The sequence below is a fragment of the Pocillopora verrucosa genome, unplaced genomic scaffold (genome assembly GCF_036669915.1).
Source record: "Pocillopora verrucosa isolate sample1 unplaced genomic scaffold, ASM3666991v2 scaffold_14, whole genome shotgun sequence".
Lineage (NCBI taxonomy): Eukaryota > Metazoa > Cnidaria > Anthozoa > Scleractinia > Pocilloporidae > Pocillopora > Pocillopora verrucosa.
This window is the reverse complement of record NW_027078175.1, coordinates 1-18,462: the sequence shown is the minus strand read 5'-3', so window position 1 is coordinate 18,462 and position 18,462 is coordinate 1. Positions and strand designations below refer to the sequence as shown.

Below are 18,462 nucleotides of genomic sequence, written 5' to 3'. Positions count from 1 at the left end.
ACCTTCCCTTTCTTTTATCTATAGCCAATTCTACTGTCTACAAACGATTCGCCATACAACAACAAACATAGTTCAGATATCGACGCCATCATTTACTCCGTCGTAATTTCGGCCATTTGCTGCGACAAACCGATTACGAAAGATAGATTTCCCCTAGCAACAACCTCGTTACTAAGAGACCAGTGTCAGCCAATGTTCCCAACAACAAACCGTTCTAGCACTAGTAATTAGGCTGATATAGCAAGACAACGGGAACCTCACTTGACGACAGCGCGCGCAGTGCAAATACCCAAATATGGTCAAATTCGAACAGAATCCAGACTATTCCGCTCGCTCTCCCGTCGTCATCTGACGTTCCCGTCCTGTTGCTAAATCAGCCTAATGTCTCGTCAGGCGGCACTTTTTGGCCAATGTACTTTTCCCGGCTGGGCAGTACTTTTAAGCAAAGATGTCGGTCACTACCTCAACCGATAAATATCATATTAATCCTCTCTTTTGTGTCTCTCTCTCAAATCACTTTGTTGACAGAAAAATATTGCTTTCGAAGGCAATTTGTATAAGCAAAAGTGTTATTAAATTGGTTCACAAGCGGCCTAAAAACCGTCTGAAATTAATTTTATTCCTTCACAAAAAGTACCTAAAAAGTAAAAATGTGACGTATTTGGTTACATTTGAATTAATCGATAGAACTTTCATCCATTTAATATCTGAATTCTCTCAAACAATTTGTTTGTACTGACGACGCGACCAAAGTTTTTAGCATTGCTACATAAATGTTTTCGGTAAGTGTTTTCCGGATCATTTGCACAACAAAAACTGAAAAAATTTAGTAAGGAAAAGCCGCATTTAATCCCCTTGTGTTTTGATGAAGTATCTCATTCGAATTTAGTTTTCTGAAGGAAAGACCAGATTTACACACCCCATTGCAGTAAACAAACGAGCAAAGTCTCACAGTTTCAAAATAAAAAAATTGAATTTACTTACCTTAACTTTGCTTGCCACTTACTTGCTGAACACAGGTAAATCTTCGTACACTAATTAATCGTGTAGGAGAGTGAATAATACTTTCCTTAAGATCACTAATTCTGTTGTTTTTTCAAAAAGTGTGCTTACGCCTTCTTTTCCTCACGCACTCTCTAATTGAAGGGTGTCAGATTGTCACAGATACTTGTAACAATAATGTTTCAAAGTTTATTGAAAGCCTTTTAAATCACTTTTATTATTAATACAGAAATGAAATGCCTCGGTGAAGCCTCTCTCGTTAACTTGTTCTACCTCGATTTAACCGTGCGCGAAATGTATTTTATCCACCATTAGTTTTTCAACGTCGAAAAACGTACAATTAAACCATAACTGAAAAATTGTAAATATAATCATGTTCACCAGTTACAATTTTGAATCACATTTATTAACCAAACTTAAAAATGAAATGGGGTACCAAAACTAAACTTGTGTCAGACCTCAACGTAGTTCTAATAATAAAAAACCGCCCTATTCAAACATTTCAATTCGATTATTAATTTAAATGTCCAGTGTCAAATCAAACGCCAATGAATACTTTTTGTTTTCTTCTCAAAACAAACTTAAAACCAAACGTCAATACTACGAAACAGTTCTGCTGTGAAGCCTTACTCATAACCGCATTTCACGTAGTACTACAGCGTTCACTATTTGAGTACAGGTCAAATAACTTATCATTTCCAAAATAAACATCAACTTAACCACTTTTTTAAAAATCCATACGAACACAATCATTTCCCAATATGTACAACTCAACAATATCAAGTGAACCCTTATTTGAATTCTCATTAACAATAACCTTTCACTAATGACCTTTTCAAGTCAAATAACATCCAGTCAATGCAATTATCTCGACCTACAATGACTCAAAGTAAATGTTTGTTATGGTAAAAGAACTCTTTCCATATTCAACACTAACGTTCTGCAGGTCAAACAACTGCTGATAGATTTCTTCCTCGGGAGAGTTAACTGTTACATCGGGTGCTGGATGGCGTAACATCTCCTCTAGTACTGGCGTGAAAGCCTTGAGCCAGATTAACTCAGATTTGTTTCGTACTGCAATGCGCACGGAAGCATTTATGCAACAGACAGAAAGAGGCTGAACTGTCTTGCAGTTGCCACACTTGACAATACTGATACCGGAACAACTGGTGTCTATTAGCTTCTTTCGGCATTTACAACAAGATAGCCATTTCTTAAAGCTCTGCGCCAAATGTATTTTATCCACCATTAGTTTTTCAACGTCGAAAAGCGTTTCAAACGCTTCCTCGGTAGGTGCATTGAACTTCTCCTCAGTAGCAGATATTACTGTTTTGTGGTTCGTTGCCACGTACTTCATCCCATCGTATTTCTTAATTAACACATGTTCAATTATATAACACTTATTGTTCACCACCTGTTGAATTGCATCTCCCAAAAGTGTAAGCCGCATGATCCCCGTATTGTCTGTAATCGTGCAACGATTTAACATTGGTACGATGGAATTGTCCTTCATAGTTACTTGCTTAACACATTCGCCTTCAAAAGTTACGCACCCTTTCACCGAAATCACTTGATTTTCACACAGTGACGCAATTGCTTCTATGGCAGTGAAACCTTGCTGGTCATCTCCCAACCCATTTTCTTCTTCGTACTCGAAGTGAATGTCAAAATTATTGGCGGGTTCGATCCGACTTCGTCTCGTTAGCACTATATTCTCCTCTGCCATTCTACCACCACATCGCTTCCCACTGACATTTGATAACTTCACAGGTTCACGCGCTTCTTCATAACTCTTAAGAACTTTACGCTTGCTGAGATCATAACACACAGCTCGTCGCTTGTCACCTTCTTCCACTTGAAAATGAAACCTGAAGTACCGTAACGATCCTCTTTTCGCCGTTGAAACAGCTGAAACGTTATGAACGTAACCCTTGAGTTGAGCCTCGTTATTCATATTTGTTATGGACGCCGCGTTGCCGAACTAATAACTAGCTAACAACTTAACTTACCTCTTTTATAACAACTGTAAAATATTCACAACCAATGATAAAGGTTTATCCACTCTGGAAAATTTCATCATGTGATCAAAAAACATTCCACCAATCTAATTCCCTCTCGCCACCTTGAACTTCGCTCGATCACGTGCCCTTTCTTTGTAAACAAGTTGCATTCCTCACACGTTGTCATTGCAAAAGTTCAAAGTCCATATTAGATTTCAACTAATTGATACTCTACTTTCAAATCACGTTATCGCATACACTTTTCACGTGCTCACTCTACTTCCTCGCATTAGACTTTGCCCCATCACATGTCAATTCCTTGTAAACAACTTACATTACTTCACGTTCACTTTTCGTAGAGTTCAAGGTCCATCTCGACAATGAAGAATTCCAATGTTGACGTTAACACCTTTAAAATACTCGTTCATAACCTTCATTTTCTTAAAAACTTTAATTTTGCTTCAATTTACTTTCTCCAAGACTTATTTCCTGCCACTATTAAACTTCTGCCACTACTTATGCACGTGTTGAAAAAATTTTCCTCTAATCGCAATCGCTATCCTTATTTTACACTTTGACCTTTCACGTGTGTCTATCACCCAAATTTAACCTTTGCCCCATTGCGTGTCATCTTTTTGTAAACAACTTGCATATTTTCACGTACGCTTCTCCTAGAGTTCAAACTTCATTTCCAGAAAAATCCATCGAAAACTTAGGTGCTTCTATTCGCGCTTATTCCCTATAAAAATTCCACACCTTCATTAACACCTTTGGTTTTCCACACCTTTAATTGTACTTCCAAATAACTCCAAGACTTATTTTCTGCCGACCACTAAACTCGTGCCACCCCTTGTCCACGTGTTAACTAAATATTCTTCCAATCGCATTCCCTTTTCTATTTTACACTTTGACCTATCACATGCAACTGCATGTCAAAATCAACTCGAGTTTGTTGATCATCCACCCAATTGGTTATCACTTCTCTTTGCTGATTCGTTACTTTATATGTGTGCCTGTTCATTGGCTAATATCGATTCTTCCCTTCTCTATAAAACCCACATCTCGCACCTACAGTAGCAATACATTACTAATTCTCCACTTCTCCCACAAACATGAGCAACCAACTCAGCCTGAAAGGTTACATACACGATACAACTGCTGTTTTGCAAAGCAGAAATGGATCCACTCACTACTTCACCTTCCTCCTCCAAATTAACGAGACGCAAAAGCGACGAGCTGTATGTTACGACGATAGCAAACACAAGCTGGTAGAGAACTTCCAAGAATCGAAAAAACCTGCCCGTATCATTAACATCAAAGAAAAGCCCAGTATCTTCGATGCAGAAGAACAACATCTAATCCTGGGCAAAAGATCTCGCATCGAACCAGCCGCTTTAAGCGACGTTCCGTTTGAATATGACACTACCACATCGCAGCAACCGCAAACCTCATTCAGGCTATTACAGAAATACAAATCCTCCCCCAAAATCATTTAGCCTCTGTCAGGGGGATAATTACACTGGACGCAGACTCTGTGCGAGAAGTCATCATGAAGGACGGATTTGTTGTTCCCATGTTAAATCGTTGCACCATTACTGACAGTACGGGTACCATCCGCCTGACACTGTGGGGTGATCTTATCCAACAAGCATCCAACCACCAATCTTACTCCGTTACCCAAGTACGCATAAAAACATACGACAATGCCAAGTACCTCACAACTACCCCGTCGACTACTCTTACTCCACTAGAAGAACACTTTAATCCTCCCAGCGACCAGCTCTTTCAAAGCCTCTTCGACATTGACGTCATATTTGTTGACAGGGTAACTCTCGCTGAAGCATTCCAAACTTGGCTTTCCTGTAATAAATGTCACCATTCAATGACGGAAAAGGCCACGCTAACCGAAACATCCACCATCATCAAGTGCTCCAACTGTAATGCAGTACAACCCATCTCCTCTTGCGCTACTAGCGCCTCCGTACGCATCGCTATAAGAAATTCAAAGTACGAACTAATCTGGTTAAAGGCCTTCACCCCAATAATCGAAGAAATCCTCCATCACTCTGACGCTAAACTAACATTAGACGCATCCGTAGAAGAACTTTACGAAGCAATTTTCAACACGAAGAACCTAACAGTTTCTTACAGTAACACATCAAACATCATCAAGAAGGTACAGTTTTCACATCCAAGAGATGCTCTCACTCCCTGAAAAAAGATTTCAACTATGACGTCAATATACGAACTTCATTTCAAGCGTTACCAACATTCCAAAATTGTTGCGTTACTTTGCTGCGATGAATTCGCAAACAGTTGTTTTGACATTCGATGAAATAAACAATTTTTCATTGATATTTAATTTACAACTATCTAGTTTCTTACGCTTAATAGCTATCTCTAATCTCCGAACAAGGTATCCTAAAGCATCAGATGTCACACTATTTTGTCCCCCAACTTCAACGTATATTCTGTTATTTATTCTCCGCAAACCATCTTCATTTAAAGTTAGTTTATTTAGTTAACTAATACCTATTGTTCTTTTTTTAATCGGATATACGACATTAAACCGGACTATAAACATTTGCTTTCCGTAATGAAATTATCTGCAATGATATTCTAAAGCAACTAAGTATCAACAAATAGTTTCCATTTTCTCTCCGACCAAGCAAAAACAAAATCGGCAGTTATTACATCACGGGCGGCGAGCGGGGGAAGAAGAAAACACCGACATACGAGTAGTCAGCGGGAGAACAACTTTATTACCTTATACAGAGATAGATCAGTTGTAGTTGCACAAAATAATAGTGTTGTAAAGGCGAAATGTTAACAGTATACTTCGCTAATTAAAATGTTAACCAATGTTTCAAAAGTGTTGATTGTACATACATCTTTTACTGCCGTAATAAAGAAAGAACGCATCGGAAAAGGCATCGGTGTCATTTGGAAAAACACCAACAACAGTTATATTTACGTTTTGTAGCTTGCAGAAAACAATCGTGTTGTAAACCCAAAATGTTACCGAGTTATACTTTGCTGCTTAAAAAGTAAAGCAACTTTCCAAACGCTTTGACTGCAACAATATTTTTACTGCTATATTAACCAACGGAGGTATCGGGAAAGGCATCGGTGACACCGGGAAAAACATCAACAAGAATGATATTTACAATATGTAACTTGCTGAATGACGAAAAAAACTATTTTGACTTGTTTAATTCGTTAATCACAGTAGGCTTGCTTTTCACTTGAATTTTGCAATTTCGACTTTCGATTCCGGAAAAATTAAAAGCTAAGCAACTCTACAAAAATTTGTTTGTATCCACAGCCGAAGATAGGAAATTTCAAATTTCCGTCTGCTGTAGGTAGGTCTTTTATTGTTTGTCCTGTATATTCAATCGTTTCATTCCACGTGAAAAAAGGCACGTAGGAAAACACTAAGCTTTGAGAAACAGCCAAGTTAAGGCCTATGTGTTTATACATCTATAATCAAGGCCACTCATTTACGAGACCTTTTTTCAAGAGATGCAGACGTCAAAATAATTCTGTTTCCGTTCGAAGTGTTTTTTTCCCATTCAATTGAACAAATACAATCGGGATGAAAACTTAGCGTCTGAACCTAACGACTGGTGAAATATTCTGTAAGCGTCTGCACGAAAGGTATATCCAGACAACTTGCATAGAAAAACTGGCTATAGCTATCGCACCTAATTTTTAAAAAAAATGTTTAAAACTAAACTGGTAAGCAGCACTCTGCGAACAGTTGTTGTAAAATTTATTTACTCTCCGACGCGTTTCGTGTAACGGTTCTAGACTTCTTCGGGGAGTTTTACAAGTTAACACAAAACGCCTGTACTTATAAGCCGTAGTTAGCGGCTATGGTTAGACCAATGACCATAAAGGCTTGGCCGGACCAACGAACAGGAACAGGCGAAGTTGCGAAAAATTTCAAAATTTTTTGGGGCAAGGAGGGAGAATTATTTGGGCACCACGGCTTTGTTTTCTTTTTTCGTCACGCACGTCACACAGCAAGTCACAAAACGTAAATATAATTCTTCTTGGTGCCTTCCGGATGCCACCGATACTTCCATTGTTTATTACAGCAGTAAAAGATATTTGTACAATCAACACTTTGGAAAAATTGCTTAACATTTCATGTAGTGACGTATACTGTTGACATTTCGGCTTTACAACATCGTTTTCCACAACTACAACCGATATGTTTCTGTATGATCTATTAAAGTTGTTTCCCCGCTGACCGCTCGTATTTCTATCTTTTCCTCTCCTCCCGCTCGTCGCTCGTGATGTAATCACTCCCAACAAAATCAACATGTGTAACCTCCTTCGTAACTGCTCTTTCATCCCTAAACACTCTTGCGTGACAACACCAAACAATACCTACGACAAAACTACAGTCTCCGTAGTGGTCACGACAAAATGCAAACTACAGACTACACAATGCAGATTGCAGACCAGGTACAAAATGCATACTAAGTACAAAATACACACTGCATACTGAAAAGTGGGCTCAAAATGCACACTGAGAATTAAAAGTGTTCTTTTCCTCTGATATGTTATAGAATTTCATCTTACAATTTACCAAGTGTCACTTTTGCGCGATCATCTCACCGCGAAAAAGCGATTGCGTGACGCTCGGTAAGTTGTAATATGAGATGGTATCACATACCAGACGAAAAAACTCTTTAGATTCTCAGTCTGCATTTTGTACCCAGTCTACAATCTGCCGTCTACATTTTGTACCTAGTCTCATTTTGTATCCTGTCTGCAGTCTGCATTTTGTTCTAACAGGTATCCGTGGCACCAATACAGTTTATTTTTGGTTGTTAGTTATTCGCGCGCATAACACACACAATCTACCACAAAATACCTTCGTGTGAGTTAATTCGACATTTTTGCTCTTTGCCGCGTTAATACTCTTCTTTCCCTTTGTAATAATGTAGACATCACATAAAATGTTTCAAGTAATCCACCCACCGCCCAAAAAATAACTTTTGCATGCATAGCATGCCTATGTTTATTGCGAAGTTTGTGTAAGATTTCATATGAGTTTGAGTGGAAGGCAACAAATACGCATATGGAATGAATTATTTATTTTCCAACTCTTAATCAACCTTATGGTATAAAATACATAAGAGATAAAGAGCTGATAAACATATAGATAAAGGTTAAAGTTTACTTTTGTTCTTTTAAGAAAAGAGAAGCTTATAAGAATGTTTTGTTACAGGTCTCATTGTAGCTTATGAGACTTAACTTTAAGCTTAACTCTTTGGTGAAGATCAAGAAATAATGAGACTAATAAACTTCGAAAAAGATGGAATAAATTGAAAGATTTCAGGTAGTAGAGTGACTACAATATTAGGATTCAACTTGTTTTTTAGCTTTCAAATACATATGGAGCAAACATTATATTTTGTCGTTTTATAGGTCAAAAGACAATGTTTTTTTTTGGATATTCTGCAGGAAATGATGTCATGCATCTTTGGTCAGTAGTTCATAAGTATGAAGAAGGTCTTGTTTAGGTTTATTACCTTGGCTTCCATTGCATTTTGATGTTCTGTCTAATTCTCTGTCATATTTTCTATGCAATTTAGTGAATTATTTGTATGTTGTGGCTGGTATTGTGTAAATAATACAGCATTGGTCTTCGGAAAAGTTAATAGGATTTTTTTTGGTTTTATCCAACAAGTTTTGTTCAGTATAAAGACTGGTGTCCAACATGCCACTGTCAATTAATCTTTTGCATTCCATAGTTTCTTGTTATAGGTTTTGTTCAGTTGCTGATGTGTAGTTGATCTCCTGGCATTGATGTTCAGTAAAAGCCTCCTGGCCTACTATGGTCCTGTTTCATCAAACACTGAAGATGGTTACCAATACAGTCTGCCATTAAGTAATTCATGTTTGAATACTATATTATGATTGTAGTCTTCCATTGGCTGATATGTTTTTTTTGGAGTAAATATTTCATTGTTGTCACATGGTTACACTGGTTCTATGTAAATCTTATTGGTGTTTCTTTGGTCTTCACCACTGTTAATTTTGGATAAATCTGTATGGAAAAAAATAAAATACTTTGTTAACTGGAAACTAAGTACTTGTCTTAGGGATTTTCTTTTTGTATTGAAGTTGAGAAGATTGAAAACTGCAGTAAGTTTAAAGTTGTATTAGGGAAAGTTACTCACCTGGTTCCTAAGACTGAAATTATTGATGAGGAGGTATCCTGTACAAGGGTACCTCATTCTTAGACCCCTTCAAGGGATTAGTGTGAAAATGCACAGTATCAGGGTGTATTGTGTCTGTGTTTAATACAATGTTGTTGTTGGTATTTATGCTCCTCAGTTAGACAATAGTGATTGTACTATAAATGACAAGAGTTAGATAATGTTTTCAAGATTGGGTTTAAAAAACAATTAATTGGCATTGATGTATATCAGTTGAAAATTATGATTGTAACTGCATTCTATTGATCATGAAGCATTGATTTGGGTCTGTTGTTAAATAGTGCTATTAGTGAAAGTATTTTAAGATTACTTATGTTTTATGGATATTTTTACAGCATCATGGTCAGAATAATAAACACTTATTATGGAATTTTGAACTATGTCATATGTTGGTTTTATATAGATTTGGTCTATTGTGCTTCCTGCAGAAACAAATGTTGGACCTTGGACAAGTTGGGAGTAAAGTAAAGAGTTCATTAATGTTTTAAGTGGTTCCATTGTATCATCATTTAAATAGTTCATATTAAAGTCTCCCATAATGATGTCAATAGCATAGCTGTTACAATGTTTCTGAGATCTTGTATGTACTGTGAGATATTTGACCTGTTCTTTCGGTAAAGTATGAGCATTTCACTGCTAAGTTGTGTGGTATTGCTAATAACTGTAAACTTTATCCCATTCACTTGTGGAAAGTACTGAAGATCAATTGCTTGTACAGTGTTTCTTGTACAGAGTGCTATGCTGCAATACCTATCAGTAGGGTGATCATGTCTGTACAGTCTGAGTGGATGTAGATCATTTTTTATTCCACTGTCATCATTGTAAGGCTGGAGGTGGGTTTCTGTCAAAGCTATGAGATCACTGTTTATGATGTTGAGTCACATTTGATATCAATGCTGTGTTTTTTGAGAGATCTTATATTTAATAAACATATGGTTAAAACTGCATTGTCGTGAATGCTTTCATTTGTTTGCATAGTAAGAGATGCAACATTTCTCAGTCTTTCATATTCCTTGTGTACCCTAGGGTCTGCCTTCACATGCCTGTTCTTAAGTGTTCCAAGAACATGAATACTATTCAAAGAAGTTGCTCGGCTTAAGGCAACATATACTTGACCTAGTTGAATGATCTCTGTTTGATCAACTCAAAGCTAATAACTACATTAGTGAGTGATAAACCTTGTACCTTGTGGATGCTTACAGCATAGGCTAGTGTGAAAGGGAATTGTACTCTCTGTATTTCAGGAGAAGATGGTTTATTTGGTCTTACTTTGATTTTTGCTAGTACAGCCTGAATTGGTACAACTTTATTTTGTCTGACAAAAGGGTTACTACTCTGTTGAATTAAAGTGCTGCCAGCTTTATCATCATCAAATTTAATATAGATAACAGTAGGTTTTTGGTTAGTTTGGTTTACCTCTATTCTAACAACAGTTCCCAGTTGGCCATTAATTAGTCTGTCTGCCAATATTAATATTCATTGTTAACATGACTCTTGCAGCTTCTTTGATATAGATATCAGAATCAAGTCCACTTGTTTCAGATCTTGGTCTGGCCCAAAACTCTATCAATGTCTTGTTGTGAGACATTTGGAGGATACTGATCAATGGCTTTCAAATGAAATAAAGGTGCAGGTATTTGTTCAAGTTTAAGGTCATTATGTTGATTGGCAGGACTATTTTCAGCCCAAATGTGAAGAGCATCTGAGGGGTAGTTATTATCAGAAGGATCTATTGCTCTAGACTGAATGCACTGGATATCTTCTTCAGTTTTGACTTGCTGTACGGAATCTATTAAGAAGTTCAGCAAATGGTTGATCATCTTTCTGTCTCATTATATCAACAAGCTCTATCATTGTGAAGAGATGCCATGGGTGATATAGATTAAACACATCGTTTTTGAAATTATCAAAGACACTTCTTTATAAATTGGTGGTAATTGGTACATGTCACCAACAACTATTATACTTATGCCTGCAAACATCTGTGAATTGGATGTACCAAAAATTTCCTTTAGTCTCTGATGGATATGAAGTAAAGTGATGTTACCAACCATGGAGATGTCATCTATGACAATCAACTTTAGTTCAGATAATGACAATCTCATCTGTGTTCTCTTTTGGTCTGACATTGGAGGTACATTGTCACCAGTTAGTACAGGAATTGCAAGAGCAGTATTTATTGTTGTTCCATCAATGTTAATGGCTGCAACACCAGTTGGTGCCATTAAAAGAACTGTGGGTAATTCAGGATTCATGGGAGCATGTCTAAATGTTTTTGTGACAGTTTGGTATATTGTTTTGATCAAGTGACTCTTTTCCTGCACCAGCTCCACCAGTAATGCTAGATTTATCGGTTTTACTTCTTCAGGTTTCAGACTATTCATATTTTTCATTTTATTTCTACACCAAGTTTAGAACAATGTCATATGCATACGCTGTCTTTTGTTCAAGGTTCGAACACATTGTCGCAGATGGTCATCAGAAATTTCTGCAGGTTGGTTGTAAGTTGTTATTCCTATATTTGAATGTTGATCAGTTTGACTAGATGTTGAAGCAAGATGTGAAGGTGACTGGCTATTAAATGATTCTTCAGGTGTCAATTCATCTTGGATTTGTGAATGCAAGTCTGCATTTTCTTGATCATTGAGAGAATCATAGGAGTGAATGATGTTGTTGTGGTTATTTCTTAAATATTCAAGTGCTTCATTTAGGGCATCTCCATCAGGTTCAAAATTTTGTCTGTTTTTGTTCTACTACAGCTTGTACAGCAGGTTCAAAGAATTTGGAAGCATATGTTTTAATCAGTGCTTAGAAGATTATTTTCATCTCTCCAGGGGTAGTACAACATCAACAGGTGATGAAAATATAATTCAGGCTCCTTTGTTTTGTTTGGCTTGTGGTACCTTATAACAGCTCTGACTTTTCTACATTTCATTACCTCATTAGTATTTATCAGTCTTATTTTGTCTGGAAGACATAGATCAGAATCAGAAGAATTGTGTTTGTACTTCAATAGCATGATCGGTGAGAACTTCAGGCTGAGCATCACTAGTTTCTTGACAGTCTTTCCTGTAATCTTTGTAATAGTATGGCAGCAAACTCAGCTAGACCATAAGTCATCTACTGATGCAATAGTTTGTGGTCTAATAGCATATCTTTCAATGATATTAGATTTAAAGATATCTGTAACTTTCATCATCCAGGTTTTTCAAGCTCTTGGTGTGATTTTGTGACACGTATCCTTTTCTCAGGTAGGTTTGTGTTAACAAAAAACTGTTGCTGGGAAGATTTTTCGCAACCATAGTTCAGGCATACATCTATAAACACATTCTTGTGAGCTCACTTCTCTAGTGGAGAGGAAGGCAGCACCGATTTTCTTTAAACCTTCTCTGATGCTCAGGTTTTCTTTCTTAGCCTCCTTTGCTGCATTCATAATAGCCTGTGAACATTCAGTTTCGTCTTTTGTAAAATATGAACAAACATAAGTAATACACTTGTAGTGATTAAAGACAGGCTGTAAGTCAACATTTGCTGCAAATCCCTTTATACCAGCAATGAAGTAATGGTAATAAAACAGCTGTCTATTGGTCTTCTGAGGTGCAGTTCATAGCCTGAGTCAGATGAAATAGATAAGGCCCAGTAATATTGCTCTTCAGTAATGTTTACAGAATTGAAAATATCAGCTTCAGTCAAAGTAGAATCATAATTTTGACTTGCTTGGGTTTAGAACATCAGCAATTTTGTCTTTGACTAATGAAAGGATTTCTTTTCTTCTATCCATGGTATTTTTTTTTACCTCTAGATCAGAATTATCAGAAATAGGTTCTGCAACAATTGTTCTTTTGTGAAAAATTGCCCAAAATTAAATCTACATTTAACATTTCTATATTTCCTGCAGGTCTTAGAGTGGCTGTGCTTTGATAAGTTTTGATTAGGTCGTGTAACTCAGGGTCCTGGTCTTGATTAGGAAGATAGGCTTGCACATGTTGATCAATGAAGTCTATATATTCTTGCTTGGTCTCAGATGTTTAGTTTGGGACAATCAGAAGTCCATATCAATGCATGTAAATGAGGGGAGCCTCTCATCTGGAACTCAATACGAAGTGCATGATACACTATTTTACCTATAGGATTTGCTGTACTTAGTAGAACTTCAGTGAAGAATGTTTCAACTCTGTACTGAAAGTGTGTTAGCAACAACAACAGGATTGAGATTTAGCATGGAACACCTTTCATAATATGACAAAAGCATCAACTTGTTCATCTGTGAGGTTTTTGCCTTGTGTTCTAGCAATAATCTGAAACAGCTCAGGCCATCTGAGGTCAGCACAGGATAATGTCATGAACCAAGTTGGTATTCCTAGCTGTTTTACCATAGCTACTACTTCATACATGAATTTTTGCCAATAAGGAGGTGTACCTGGTATTTGTCTCAAAAATAAATAAGCTTGATCTTGAAAAATGAGATTTTGTAAACTTTGTGCATCAGATCTATTTGAGAAGCAGTGAGGGACTGGCCATGAATTTTTTTCAGAGCAACATTGATACTATCTGAGACTTTCCTCTGTTCTATGATGAACTGTGCAAAGAAGAGATACTCTGGATTTTGTTGCAAATCTTCCGCTGTAATGTAATAGTCTCGCATTGAAATACTTCACTGGTGACAATTTCACTTCGCGTTCAACAGTGTATCCAAAGTGACCTGTTGGAAAAAGTACAGGAAATGTTAGCTCTGCACAATTGTGAGGCATCATGAATGATACAGGGTGCTTGTTTTCACCTGGAGCGATATTGTAAATTTCATTTCCTGACGATACCTCATTATTTTGTTCAACGGTTACAGGGTAATCTGGTATTAGAGACTGAAAAACATGTTTCATTTGTAGGTGCTCTATGCTCATTCAAAGGGTCATCTTTCTCTTCATCATCAGGTGTTGTTATCATCATCACTGTTATCTTCACGTGATAAGGTAGTATTACCCATATTGGTCATTGTAACATCATTATCCACAGCTTCATTATCAGGTGGTGTGTTCTGACCATTAGGGTTTGGCTCATTATAGGTGGTATTACCCATACCACCTATGGTATTCAAAACTGGATTCTGCTCTGAAACATTCTCATTTTGCTGCAAAGTTGTGAGATTTGTATCAATATTGTCAATATCCACACCTATATTACTATATAAGAGATTATTGGTCTTTAGCCACTTGAGAGCATCAAGTACTACTTGTGGGCGCACAGGTTGAAAGTAGACATGACCTCTAAATTCCAATTTTCTTTTCAGTTTCAACAGTATTATTCCAGATCGTTCTGGGGGACGTGGTAATATATTGCATGTTTGATCACATTCAACTGGTATATTACAGATTGCACCTTTAATCTTTCTTTGTTGACCTTTGGGCATGATTATTATTTTTTCAAACACTATTCTCTGTGCTATGAGAATCTGTTCAAGCTTCTCTACAATGGACAACTCTGGTGGCAGTTCATCAACATGTAATTTGTTACATACAGCTTGACATGGCACTTGCCCTTTCAAAACTTTTGTGTGACAGGTTTTACAAATGTACTGTTTTTCATCAAATGACTTAATGTCAGTAAACAGTTCTTGCTGAGTGTTGTACATTTGTTTTTTTAACTGGATAACAGTTTTTCTGTATAGTATTCTGTTACAAACAGAGCACTATAATATGGAACCTTCCCTAATTTTACTTTGAAAAGCTGTTATCTTATGATCTAAACCATGTTGAACTGAGTTTCTATGGGCTTCCTTATTAGCTTGGACTTGTGATATAATCTTATCTTTGTCTGCAGGATCCAGTGTTTTATACCATTCTACTTTGCCAGACAAAAGTTTTTCTTTTTCTTCAGGATTCAATGACTTATACCATTCTGCTCTTTTTGTTTTTGTGCAGAATTGAGGGAGTTAAACCATTCTGCTCTCTTTTGTTTTTGGCAGTATCCAATGATTTATACCAATTGCTCTGCTAGACAAAAGATTTTGTTTTTCAGAACCAATACTTGTATACCAATCTGCTGTTTTGGACAAAAGCTTTTCTTTTTCTTTGGGATCCAATGAATTTATACCATTCAGCTCTCTGAGACAAAAGCTTTTCTTTTTCTTTGGGATCCAATGATTTATACAATTCAGCTCTGTGAGATAAAAGCTTTTCTTTTTCTCTGGGATCCATGATTATACCATTCAAGTCTGTGAGATAAAAGCTTTTATTTTCTTTGGGATCCAGTGATTTTTACCATTCAGCTCTGTGAGATAAAAGCTTTCCTTTTCTGCAGGATCCAGTGACTTGTACCACATTGCTTTATCAGACAAAACTTTTTTTTCATGGCAGGTTCCATTGGTGCATAGCTTTCTTTTTTCCTTTTTGCTCCTAGTTCTCTCTGACCATGAGACTTATGTTTTGCCATTACTTTTTGTCTTCCCGCATTTGACAAATTAGATGAACAACATATAAATTTAATACAATACTCTACATCTTTACTCGGGAATTGTTTTTTTACAATATCCATTAATGACTGAATAAGAAAATCTATGTCATTAATTTTTTCAAATATATCAAGTGTGCCCTTAGGACTGAATCTTATAATATAGTACTTAACACTTTTTGCTTTGTCTTCACATTGTTGTGCTGAAAAATACAGCCGAAGCCATAATTTGAAACCCACATTAAAAACCCAGTATTATCCTTAGCATTATCTGTGATTAACGTCTGAAGCGATAATTTGCTACCAAGTGATGTACAGCATAGTATTCCTTGTTTCTCCAAATTAAAGGCAATATTAATATCTGCATCATATATTTGAAGGGTCCTTGGGAAATTGTTGATAGTCAGTGGATGGTTATCTCCGTTGACTTTTTCTTTGTAAAACTTGTTAGCATGGTCAGTGATTCTATTTAGGGTCTGTGAATTCCAATACCCACCAATATTTGCTAATGGAAAAACAAATGCTATAAAAGATGTGGCACAACAGCATAACAAGGGAATATGATTGGTTGTAATTTAGCATCTGCATGATTTGGTTTGATGGGAATAGCTGACACCTGTTGGTCAGAAATGTCTGTCATATCACATTGTATGTCACTAATATGTAAACCTTTGAGTTCAAATAAAACATTTGAATTTTGATAAAGACCTTGAAAATAGTCTATCAGCTCTTTTAAGGTGTTAACTTCTAACAGTACCAAGTTCCTTGAGGATGGGGCATACCATATGGATCTCTACAATGAGAATCAAATATCTTAAACTTACCATCACCATTACAGTAAAAACCTACTGTAGTACTTAGCATTGTTAAAAGAAATGAATTATAATTTTGTCCCAGCAAAGCCTCCATAGCATTAGAAAATGACATACAATAATTAAAATCTTGTACTTCACAAGTACCATGTATAGTACCAGTATAGCTTGGACTATATTGAAGCTGATAAGTAATATCACACACTATTATCCAATTTCATTACTTCTGTTAACAGTAAATAGGATTGCCTGGATAAGAATAGATAGACCAGAATACATTTCATTACTGGCAATGTTCATGATATTAACCAAGTCCATTGAGGATACAATACCATTCCTCTTGTTATATATGAGGGAAGCAAGTGAACATGGCTACACACTGTGTACCAGCAATTTAACCCCAAACATTGCCACATTGTCTTGGCTGTAAGGAGCTTGAATTGTTTTTACAGTATATATTAATAACAGGACCAGGGTTTTTTTCTATATCCCCAGGACAGGATTGGACTTAAAAATGATTTACCCCTGTGAGTTCAGATTTTTATACAAACAATTTGGTACTGAGTTAGACCTCCATGCATTCAACATGCTTTGGCATTTGGACTTTTTATTACATGTGGATATTGGTTTCGCAGTTTCCCGTATCCTGTATTTGTTAGACTTTTTTCGATCTTTTCTCCTAACTGCACAAGACGGATATTTCGTTGTTCCTTTTATTCTCACATCTGATTCCATGTGCATATATTTTTTACACCAGTTTATATATAAGCAAGGATGCATTCGGGAAGACTTCCGGCTATGCTTTTGCTGAAGTAGGCTCGCAGTAAACGTCTTACTTTCCTGGATTTCTTCAAAAATCGTTGTAATTTCTTTTCTTTGTTATTCTGCTGGGCGCGCACGACTACGAACAAGCGTATACCATGCGGTTACGCGTGGCGATTAAAAATAACTCAAATTTGTCGTATCGAGGATCTACAGTTGCAAACTGGTAGTTTAATGAAAGGTTTCATCAGTGCTATCAATTAAGACTTATCATCATATACACAATAAACAGATGAAACTGAGCAGTTGTTTCTCAACGTACCTTACATTCAATCGAAGCTATTCAAGGCGCATTCGTTGAAGAAATCAACAAACTATTACTGTAAACAAGAGATATCATAATAACATTAAACACAAAAAACACACGGATTTTGCATGCCATGTACTTTTATTAAAAAAAATATTCCAATACAGCTTACAATGAAAAAAAAACGAAGATTAACCTTGCCTGATCGTTTGAAATTAATACCATTCGTCCTTTTATCGTAGCTACGTTCCCTTCGCACCCTCAAGTGACATCACCAACACGTCCCGCGAGTATAATCTTACCAAGCAGTTTGCATCCACGTAGACTTTTGTTCTTCAGTCTCACGGGTAGTAGTGTTGGTTCAATAGATTGAACAGAGTATATTGACTTGAGGTTTTCAGATTTAGCATTTTTCTTTTTCAACAAGTGTAGGTTTTTCAACTTAGCCATTGCCATACTTGGCATAACAAGCACACAAGACTTCGATGGCTACTCCAAGCATATAGGCTGTCATGGCCTTCAAGGCGTGCGCGACTCAATCCGTTCCATAAATACCGCTCAATAACCTCTTTTTGGGTGGATTGGCCGCGAACACTACGACCTTCTTGTAGGCGTCTGTTAGTATTTTGGCCGTTTGCACCGTGAAACTCCACGTAATCGTAACCCAAAACGCAGAAACCTCCATCATTTTAAACGACAACTCCACAAACAAATGCGTAAGGAATGACGAGGCGAATTTTATAAGCAAAAATCTCGTGTTCGTCCTGTGACCCGGACCTGTCCGTGCATGACAACGTCCATCCTCATCCTGATGACACGTGATCAGCATATATTTGAACACCTTCACCCTCATTGGCTCACCAGTTAGTTGTCATGGTGTTGCGGGCCCAATGACC

The 18,462-nt window shown here is 36.8% G+C and overlaps 1 long non-coding RNA gene and 1 pseudogene across 1 annotated transcript; one reads left to right on the top strand and one right to left on the bottom strand.

Moving 5' to 3' along the window:
• The first annotated feature begins 7,768 nt into the window (after nt 1–7,768).
• LOC136278525 (uncharacterized) lies at nt 7,769–8,948 on the top strand. The gene is made up of 3 exons (XR_010716378.1): nt 7,769–7,808; nt 8,445–8,502; nt 8,771–8,948. It is a non-coding gene; the product is annotated as an uncharacterized lncRNA (long non-coding RNA).
• Nucleotides 8,949–10,354: 1,406 nt separating this feature from the next.
• On the bottom strand, nt 10,355–11,071 carry LOC136278522 (ATP-dependent DNA helicase PIF1-like; annotated as a pseudogene).
• Between the last annotated feature and the right edge of the window lie 7,391 nt (nt 11,072–18,462).